The sequence below is a fragment of the Lactuca sativa genome, chromosome 7 (genome assembly GCF_002870075.4).
Source record: "Lactuca sativa cultivar Salinas chromosome 7, Lsat_Salinas_v11, whole genome shotgun sequence".
In the NCBI taxonomy this organism is placed as follows: domain Eukaryota; kingdom Viridiplantae; phylum Streptophyta; class Magnoliopsida; order Asterales; family Asteraceae; genus Lactuca; species Lactuca sativa.
In genome coordinates, this window is record NC_056629.2 from 133,030,819 (window position 1) to 133,042,026 (window position 11,208).

Sequence of the window (11,208 nt, forward strand, 5' to 3'; positions counted from 1 at the left end):
TATATATATATATATATATATATATATATATATATATATATATATATATATATAAGAGTCCATATTTAATTAGTTCATTTTGATCACTTAATTAATTCATGAGCAATACTAATTAAATAATATGATTTCATATTAATATATTAGAACTTATAATATATTAATATAAATCATAAATATACTATTCTCAAAAGATTATCCATATAAATTGTGTCAGTGAAGTGCAACCCAAATGGACCATGCCTGGTCGGGTCAAGTACATACCAAATATAGTTATGGACTTAGACATTAATCCAACAGTATGGACGGTGTTCCATATCTCATTAGTAGTAGAACAGGGGCGAGGCCCGAGATAGGTATGGAGCGAGTGTGGGCGGGGGCCCGTATCTCACTTATAGTACGAGCTTGGACGGGGTTCCATGACTCACTAGAAACAGGATAGGGGCAAGGCCCAAGACAGGCGAGACCTTAGGACATGAATACAGTAAGGTATGTTCAATTATGTGTTATATGCGATTTTGTATTATCTGGCTAGCGGGCGGGGCCCAGAGACAGGCGGGGTCTAAAAGAAACAGATATGTATCTGAGCGGGGCTGGAAGCTAGGCGGGGCCTGGAGCGGCGGGGCCATTGTAGCGGGCAAGGCCCAAGGTAGGGGGCGAGGCCCGAAATAGCAGGCGTGGCCCAGTATGTGCTATATATGTTTGTGCAAGGTATGTGGTAGGTAGGGGTGAGCAAAAACCGAACCGACTAAAGAAAAACTGACAAAACCGCAATAAACCGCAACCGAAAAACCGAAACCGATGCAAAAACCAATGGTGCGGATTTAATTTTTGCAAAAACCGAAGGTCAACGGTGTGGTGTGGTTTCTATCCTAAAAACCGGTCCACCAAAACCGAACCGCACCGCAAACGTGTATAGTAATAAATCAATCAATGTATATTATATACATGCTATTTAAAATAGTTATAAACGATAATATATTTATTATATGTTTATTTTGTGTTTGTATAAGACTATATGGGGTGCAAAAGAAATGTTCTATTGTTAGCCAACGCATTAATTGATTACATGTAATAAGCTTGTAACAAATTAAGTCAAAACCAACCAACCTTCAATTATTATAATTAGTTTGTGAGAGTGGTCACAAGTTGTATTTTAAGCGACTTAAAATTTTTGATTATGTAATTTTGTTTTGAGCTGAAAATGAATGTATTAAAAAAACAGTACAATACAAGCTTATATGCACATGGTTTTCAGTTCTTACAGTTTTAAAAAACCGCACCAAAAAACATAAAAAAAAACTGCACCAAATTCTTAACACGGTCTAAAAACCGAAACTGCACCGATACAAACCGAAACCGCATTTAAAAACTGAAAAACTGAACCATTGCAAAACCGCACCCAACGGTTTTAAGAATGCAAAAACCGCACCATGCAGTTTGCGGTTCGGTTTGGTTTGAAAACCGCACCAAACCGCACCATGCTCACCCCTAGTGGTAGGTTGGGGAACTCACTAAGCTTCGTGCTTAGGGTTTTCAGTTTTGGTTTCATGTACTTCCGGTAGCGGAGAGAAGAGCTCGGGGTGATCGCATGGCAGACACCATTAATTAGATAGCCTGGGATGTTTTACTTTGATAATGAGAATATGTTTTGAATTAATACTTAGAATGTATGTTATGAATTATGACATGGCTTTTATAAATATGGTTTTAGTAATGTTTAAAGAAAATTTCCAGTCGTGATTTTTGGGATGTATCAATATGTATACCGAGCGAGGCTTGATGCCAGGTGGGACCTGATGCACGACGGGGCCTGATGCCCGGCTGGGCCCAATGCCGGGAAAGGCCCGATGCAGCGGTATGTGGTAGGTTAGGGAGCTCACTAAGCTTCGTGCTTACAATTTTCAGTTTTGGTTTCATGTAACGCCCGTAGATCCGGGCTAATCAATTTAGAGACGATAGGCGTTAAAAATGATTTTTTTTATGAAAGATTATTGAGAATGAATAATTTTAACTAACTTATAGTATATGTTACAAGGTTTCCATGCATATAAAGAACGCCGAAATCCGAGTTATAACGAAGAAAATATGACCTGTTGAAGTTTCGCGACAGAACCGGCACGACGCTGAATGACGTAAAAAGTGAATTTACGTTATAGTGATATTTAGCCTTAACAATCTAAACGAAAGTCGTAGAGTTCGTTAGACCATGAGCGTGCATAAAAAGAACGTCTAAATCTGACTTCGTATGAGGAAGTTATGATTTTTCTAAGTTTCGACTTAGCGGTATGCAGCCCGAATACTCGATTTGAGATCGGGCGGTTTTTAGCCAAAACAATCTAAACGAGAATCGAAGATCTCGTCAATTGTAGTGAAACGATAAAAAGATAGGCGAAAACGGACGTCGAATGAAGAACTTATGAATTTATAACGGAATAATCCTGTCCCGGCCTACTAAAAATAAATAATAAAAATAAATTCAAAATTAGCCGGCGGAGTCTAAACAAAAGTTGTAGAGCGTAGTCTCACCTACGCGGGGATATAAAGAACGTCGAAAACGGAGTTCGTATGAGGAAGATATGAATTTTTGAAGTTTATTAAATATTTTCGGTATTTAATTTAAATCAATATTATTCGATATTATCCGGGGGGGGGGGGGGTGTGGGTCAGCGACCCTATCCTCATTACGCCCAGCGTAATTACAATTTACGCCCAGCGTAAATCGAAGTTATAGCCCCTATAAGAGGAAGTCGAGGCTGCCGAGTTTCTTTGCTCACTTCTTCCCTTTCTCTCGTGTTTTTGCATCGTTTTTCGTGCAAGAATTATCCCGAAGCCCCGGTATCACTCCCGAGACCTGAAGCAAGTCTCGAGGCCCCGAAGATCCCGAGAAGTGCGATTCCCGATCCGAAGCTCTACCCGCGAGGAGCCCGGTTTTTGTGAAGATCTTCTAGATCTACCGAAGAATACTACTTCTACAAGTCATAGTGCTGTCCGATCATCTTCTAATCAAGTGAGTGTGGTTACTTTCTTCTAACACATAAATATGAAGTATTTGTTATAAAATACGTGGTATGTGTTTATATATTGTTGTGTTTTATTTGAGATGAGTGTGGAATGGATATTTTGTATAGTTTTTAAATGAGTTAAACTGTATATATATTTTATAACTACAAATATGTTGGGTAGAACATGGGTAGATGAGATAGTTGGTGTATGATAAAAGGATGAGTTGGATAATGAGATCAAGAGGCTAGTTTTAGATCCGTGAGTATGGATTAGACCAAGAGGTTAGTTTTAGATCCGGGAGTATGGATCAGGTAAAGAGATAAAACTTGTTATTAGTCCTGGAGTATGGATTAAGACTAAGTTAATTGTCCCTAGTCCGGGAGTATGGATTCGGCATAGTTATTGATCCGGGAGTATGGATCAGATCAGGATTAGGGTATAGTTAATTGTCCTTATTCCGGGAGTATGGATTGGGTACAATTATTGATCCGGGAGTATGGATCAGATCAGGAGGATAGTTTTAGATCCGTGAGTATGGATCAGGGGAAAAGGTTAGTTTTAGATCCATGAGTATGGATCAGGTGAAAAAAGGTTAGTTTTAGATCCGTGAGTATGGATCGGGTGAAGAGGATAGTTTTAGATACGTGAGTATGGATTAGGTAAAGAGGAAAATTTTAGATACGAGAGTTTAGATCTTGTCGTTGTGAGGATCGATGGGGTGGGATAAGAGTTGCGTTTATGTGGTGAAATTGTACAAGTTTGAATGTTCTATATTTATAAATATATGATATAACATTGTGGGATGAAAACCCTATATGCTCACCAGGCTCCCAAGCCTGACCCACTCAGTTTTCTTTGTATCACAGGTATCGATACGAAGACATATTTCACAGAGAGATTTAACGGAGATATAAATCATTAGTGTAATTGAATGTAAGTTCTGTTTATGCTTATATGTCTGTATCGGAACATGACATCCCGATGTTTTATTATTAAATGAAAATACATTCTCTTTGAGAAATGTTTTGACAAGTTATTATCATATCTTGTTTTGGGAACAAATTCTGCAACGGTTTTCTTTAAAAGATTACTCTGATTTTAAAAACAAAGCATAAACAAATCGGTCTTTTCTGGACGTGAAAAATGGGGATGTCACATTTCAGGTACTTCTGGTAGCGGAGGGAAGAGCTCGGGATGATCGCATGGCACACACACCAAAGGAGTTTTAGCCTGGGATGTTTATTCTGATAAAACGAACAATTGTTTTGAAATGATGCTCTGTTGTTTTTTATAATCCTTTAGTAATGGTTGAAATGATTTAATACTTATGGTTTTATTAATGTCTTAAGAAGAAAATTTTGGTCATGATTTTTGGGATGTTACACTTGAATATTAATTTTGGGTTAAAATATTGACGATTTATATAAACTAACTAAAACTATTTCTTTGTTGTAGATGTTGACTCTTGCTGATGGTACTGCTAGTTCATCCTCCTACAAGAAGTCTAACTTCACTCTCCTCTTGATACTTTCTAAAGAGAAACTAGTGAGTCCCAACTATGTGGATTGGATGTGAAATCTCGAGATGACTCTTCGATACGAGAACAAAGAATATGTTCTCGAAAAACCCCTTCTTGAAATTGATGACTCAACTGCTACTCCTGAAGAGCTTTTCACTTATAAGAAACACTATGACGACGCAACGAAGGTCACTTGTCTCATGGTTGCAACCATGGTGCCTGAGTTTCAAAAATCCTATGAAGACTACTGCACATACAAGATGTGCTTGGATCTTGTGCAAAAGTTTCACAAAAAGCATGTCAAGAAATGTACAATGTTGTCAAGGCATTGATGGCATGCAAGTTGAAGGAAGGAGAATTTGTGGGCACCTATGTGTAGAGAATGCAAATATATATGGAGCGTTAGAAAAGCTCAATGTGTCCTTTGACTAAGAGTTGGTCATTGAAATGGTTTTGAACTCTTTGCCTCCCAGTTATGATTAGTTTATCCTAACTTATCAAGTTAATAAATCACAACTTACTCATTCTTGGGTCCTTGACATAGGATGTGGTTTCCCCATTTGTTCTGTTGTGCAGGGGCTAAGAGAAAGTGAGGAAATGGAGCATGGAAGAATAAATATGGTCATTCGGAATAGGTGATCTTCACCAGTTACCAAGATGGGAACTTATAGTGTTGTGCTCGGTGGTGATGTTAGATTATATTTGATTAATTGTTGCTATTCGTCATAAATGAAAAGGAGCATTATTTATTTTCATGCATTTTTCAAACAATGTTTTCAATATTCATTTGTTGATGTGATTGGATCTATTTTGTTTATTTATGTTTAAATATTTTCCTTGTAACGGTGTCTATGAAACTATGATTTGTGTTAATAGCTTAGGCAATACTGTATTTCATATTTATTCGTCTAATCGTGTAGACAAAGAATGCTTGTGGCATTGTCATCTTGGACACATTAACAAAAAATGCATCACCTATCTCCAAAAGAATGGATTGTTGCAATCATTTGACATAAGGTGAGATGATGAATGTGAATCTGGTCTTTTGGGTAATATGACAAAATCACATTTCACTAGGTCTTGTGAAGGAGATGAAGGTTTGTTGGATCTCATAAACACAGATGTATGTGGACCCTTCAGATCTAGCACAAGGGATGCCAATCAATTCTACGTGACATTTACATATGATCATATTGATAGAATTTAGGTAAAACAAATGAACTTAAAACCCTTAAGTTTGCATGCAACGTAAATAGGATTTATGTTTCCTCTATGGGACCTATAACTAAGAACATTAAATAAAAAACCCTAAGAACCCTAGGTAATTTTCTAAAAACAAAATTTGGGTTTAGGATTACATAAATTAATTGCTATTGTAGTAAATAACAATGATTCCTTCTTGTAGATCTTAGGGAAGCAAGAACTATATGTGTCGTGCCTCTAATGGAATTACACCCAACTAGCAAGACGATGAATTAAGAGAGAGGAGAGGGGAGAGAACAATTTGCGTCCAAGCCTTTAAGAAAAGAGGAGTGGACGAAATATAGGGCTAGCGATGGCCTTATGTAGTTAAGGAATCACTACAAGAAAAATACCCTTTAATGACACGCGAACAATGACATGCACTGATTTACGATACACATTTTTTGTGTGTCCTAAAAATAATGTCAGCCTTCCAAATTTTGAAGGATAGAGGACACACATTTGTTCGTGCCCTAAAATTATCGTCCCACAAAAAAATTACAAACACGGAGGGCGCTTATTTTAAATGTGCGTCCTCTGTGAATGTCGCTTTACAAATTTTACTCAAAACGCGCATTATCAAAATGGGAAATGAAATTCTCTTAAAATTCTAAAATTTTTAAATACCGCGCTTGAAGATCTCCATTGTTCTCTTCTTCCCTTCTCTCTACAAACCCTAATCAGGATACCATCTCTGCTATACATCTCCGACAACTCATATAACCGTTTTATAATTTTTTTCTTAACAACGTGCGTCCATTCCTGAAGATCAAAAAATGGTGACCAGCAACTAGGGCTTATATTTCCCCTTACATATAATCATGACTTTCATACAAAGTTTCAAAAACACTTCCCTCACATATGATTTTCTTCTTCAATTTCACATACATTTATGGTTTTGGCATACAAGAATTCTATTCACTCCTCTACGGGTAAAATTTTGTTCTAATATGATGATTAAGTCATCATAAGGTCTCGAAGATGATGTTGTCTTCCCCGTCTAATTAATTGATTATCAACGGCTCCTATGTCTCACGTCTGTGATTTCCAACTTCGGTCTTCACCCACATTTAGTACGTTGAATCCCTCAACCATCGTCATTGGAGTACACATCAATAGAGAAAAAGGTGGATATGCGGGGTTTAGAGGAGAAGTTCTTATGGCAGATATAAGTCAGCAAGATGTGTATTATGTTTATTTGGGTACTTTCAAATCAAATTTTGTACCTTAATTTTGTTCCCATTTAAATTTCGCTATATTGATTGTGGTTACTTTTTTTTTGCTTCTGCTAATTTTTATTTCGCCTACTAACTTTCGCCACCTTACGGCAATTTATCCTCCACCGACGATGCTCCGCTTCGCGCTACCCCTTGAGAGTAATCATGAATCATTGTCAGGTAATTTTTCTCTCTTTATGTAGATTTCACCATATGAATTGTGGTTATGTTTTTCGCTTTTTCTAATTTTGATATGGCATACTGAGTTTGATTTTGTTCAAAACTATTATACGAACTACTTCTTAGGGTTTATAAGCTCTTAACCAAGCGTACAACAAACTTATAGTATCTACTGGTGGATTTTTTTAATTTGGGAAATCGTGATCATATACCTCCAGGATCAGGGATTTAAATAGCAGCTTTTGTATTAAAACACACTTTTTCTTAATAGTTGTATCAGATAATCATTGTACAAGTTGTTGTAATGCAAGGTTAGTTATGAAAAAGAACATTCTACTTGGAATTATGACATCTGGGATGTCTGGACGTGTGTTTAAGCCAATTGTTGTGTCTTGAATTCGTAGGAGTCAGTTTTGGATGAAGTTGGAAATGATTAGTCCATTGCAAAAGAAAGAGTTGGTGTCAATAGATGATGTGGTTTGTGCATTGTAAAGAGATGGTGTCAGCCAAGGAAAGCAAGTTTTCCAGAAAATTACATCTAATGAAGCTTTTTTAGTATATTCCTTAATTTGTGTCTATTTTTTTGTCTAATATTTGTAAGTACACGATGTCATCATTTTTTTCACAAACCTTTGTTAATGTTTTACAAGTGGCATCATAAGCTTCCATGGAGCTAATTCTAGAGGACGACTCTCAGAGATTGGTACCACTGGGTGATCTTGTATATGAAACTTCATATTACTTAGTCCTCAAATCGGTCAGGTGGGATCTTTTAATATGCTTGAAACTTCATATTATCTGCTTTTTATTTAATTATTATTATTTTTAATTAATTAATTATTTATTATTTTCACAATTTTGACGGTTAAATGATTGGTTTTATTTTGTCTGATTACTCGTTTATGATATGAACATCTATTATGCAATTCCGATGTATATATGCACTCTATATGCTTCATGAATTTCCAAGCAGGGATCTTTGGCATGTTCTTCAATAAAAGTTTCTATAACCGGATTCAAATATGCAATGTATTTAAATCTTGTGTTACAAGGGCAAATTTTTCGTTTGGTCATTTTACTTCTTCAAGTTTCTATACCATGATTTATTAAAGAAGCATAACAAAATATGCTCAAAATCCATGCCGATAATATGAAAAGCATGAAAGGGTATAAATTCAAATAAGCTGAATAGCGTGAACTATAAGCCAGGAAGAAAACGAAGGGTGCAAAATATCTTCCACATTGACTAATTGACCATCTCCTCCTACATCAAGAAACTTGGGTCAAGTCTCTTCACTTCAAGCTTACCATAGGAGGACCTGGTTGTGAATCCGTTGATAACTTCAAAGCTATCCTAAAACAAGAAGGAATTTACCATCTTTCATCAAGAGACCACTTTTTAGAGGTAATATTTCATTTCCTTGAGAATGTGTGGATATTTTAGTATTTTTAATACTAGTAAAATTCTGTTGTTGGCAAAATAGGTTATGTTAGGATATTGTGCTGTTGAAAGCTAAAGTTGCGGAACTTCTTTTGTCAAATGTTATGGTCAACCTTGCAAAGAGGAAGAATTTGTACATTGATCTTTGCAAGCTGATCTCAAAGGTAAATACAGATGCAACCAAAAATATATTCAGTATTTCTTTTGTTGCCATGTTGTTTGTTGCGTTTATTGAGTATAAAGTTAATAGAAAAAGTGTTGATTTGTATCAGGGGACAAAGTCCTACTAAAGGAGGGACAGAAGGGGAGGAGGTCGAGCAGGGGAAACAATAGCAGGGAGCAGGACAACAAAGACAAACTGTGGTTTGGAGGTTTCAATTTGTAATTCATCTTGATTTAATGCTAATTTTAAAGTTGGCAGTTGTTATTTTCCTGCTCATATTCTTTGCCTCAGTCATCTGTCTGTTAGTTATATTTATATTTCTATTTCTCCTTTAATTATTATTATTATTATTATTATTATTATTATTATTATTATTATTATTATCTCATCAGGCATATAAAGTTAATGATTACTGATTAGGGCAAATTTTTAAATCCATTGAATTGGGATTAGAGCTGGTAATTAAATATCTGTTAAAATCAATTAAAATTTTCTAAGCTTTTCAGTGATGATTGGGCTGATGAGGTTATTACTGAATCAGAATCTCCAGTACAAGGTATTCGTTTTAATGTTTTTTTTGGTATTGTTATAAAGAGAAATATTTACATTTGCTTATTCCAAACATTATTCCACTGTGTAGATTCATGTTAGCATTATTAGATGTTTCCACTGTGTAGATTTAAGTTTGGATATATGTGAGAATTTTATAGTTTTAGATTGATATATATGTTATTCAAAGTTTATACGGACATTGAAGTAATATTTAAAGTTTTAAGGATATGAACTTTTTATAAATTTTTGGGTTAACTGTGAGAAATAGCTATATACTTTCACTTGACCTTCCTGTATACTTTGGTGATGCTGGTAGTCGATAGGTGAACCCCACGCAATTTCTATCACAACAGCAACAAAAAATCAAAAACACATTTGTAAGAAATAGCAATATACTTTCATTGATTTTTTTTCATTTTTAGGTTCTTCATAAAATTGGGGCAGAAAGGGCTTGTGTTGCTGCATTTATGTCTTTTCCACAGCATGCCAACTAATATTGTTGATGTTTTTCTCAGATTCCAAAAGGGAGGGAAGTGGATGACAATGATTCCTTCATGTTTAATGATGTATTTACTGCTCCTCTTTATCGTATAAAGGTGAGATCAAATAATTTTTTATACAAATACATAATGTGAAGTTCATATGAAATTGGAATGGAATGACTCTTTCCATTCCCTTTCTTATTTCATTATTCCATTCCATTCCATGTACAGGTGAATGTTATCCAATTGATGGAAATTGTGGAAGAAAACGCAAGCAGATCCCTTAATAGCAATGTAGTATTAGGTTATATAGTTATGGAAAACCTCTTAATAACAATGTACAACCAAATCCCCTTAATACCAATATATTAGAATTTTTTGACATCATGTTATTGGATGAAATTTTTTGTTTTGGTATATATTTGTTTCTATATTTTTCTATTATGCATAAATGAGTATCATAAAGACGTCTCGTAAATGCATATAGTAAATTGTTGCTGAAGTTTATGGCACAAAAATGCGTGTCATCTTCATTTATGGTAGGGGCTTTAATAATACGCAATGTGTGTCCTAAACGCGCGTCGTAAGGTAACGACATGCAAATGCGTGTCGTCTTCCTTTATGACAGAGCATTCCTTGATACGTAATGCATGTCGTAAATGTGTGTCGTAAATCGTAACTGCGCGTCGTAAATACATGTCGTAAATAGACGACATGCAAAAGTGTGTCGTCTTTCATTATGATAGGTCCTTCCTTGACACGTATTTGCGTGTTGTCTGAGCGTTTTACGACACGCATTGCGTGTTGTAAAAGGGTGTTTTTGCAGTATTGAATCTTGGAGCCAAATCTAGGGTTTAAGGGATAAGCCCTAGATTGATTTACATGGTGACCAAGCAGCCCAATCTTTGTTATCCAACGAAATCTTTTAGGCTTAACTTCTAATTTCTGATCCTAAAGTTAATTCCAATTAAACCCTAAATTAATTCCAATTAATTTATGATAAATTATTAATTAAATAATTACTTTTCTAATTAATATATAACTTTTAGAATATATTAATAATTTATTAATATAATAATAAATTAACCTCTCTCTCTCTAAATATTAGCATGTCTAATTGCTAGGTTAGAGGGCAACCCCAAATGACTGTGCTACTATCAATTCAAGTATATACCAATTGTAGTTATGGGCTTAGACACCCAATCGAACATATATATCATATATGGATATATCTACTTAATGAAACATAAATTAGAAACCTTTGGAAATTTCAAAGAGTTTAAGCACGAAGTCGATAATCAATTTGACAGGAAGATAAAGATTCTCCAATCTGACAAAGGAAGAGAGAGTTCAACGACTATCTCAAGGAATGTGGAATAGTTTCAAAATTGAATCCACCTAGGACACCA

At 35.3% G+C, this 11,208-nt stretch overlaps 1 long non-coding RNA gene across 1 annotated transcript; it reads left to right on the forward strand.

Moving 5' to 3' along the window:
- Positions 1-8,379: 8,379 nt before the first annotated feature.
- LOC111890883 (uncharacterized) lies at positions 8,380-10,171 on the forward strand. Its single transcript, XR_002850032.3, has 4 exons — positions 8,380-8,566; positions 8,646-8,766; positions 8,875-9,913; positions 10,031-10,171. It is a non-coding gene; the product is annotated as an uncharacterized LOC111890883 (long non-coding RNA).
- Positions 10,172-11,208: the final 1,037 nt, after the last annotated feature.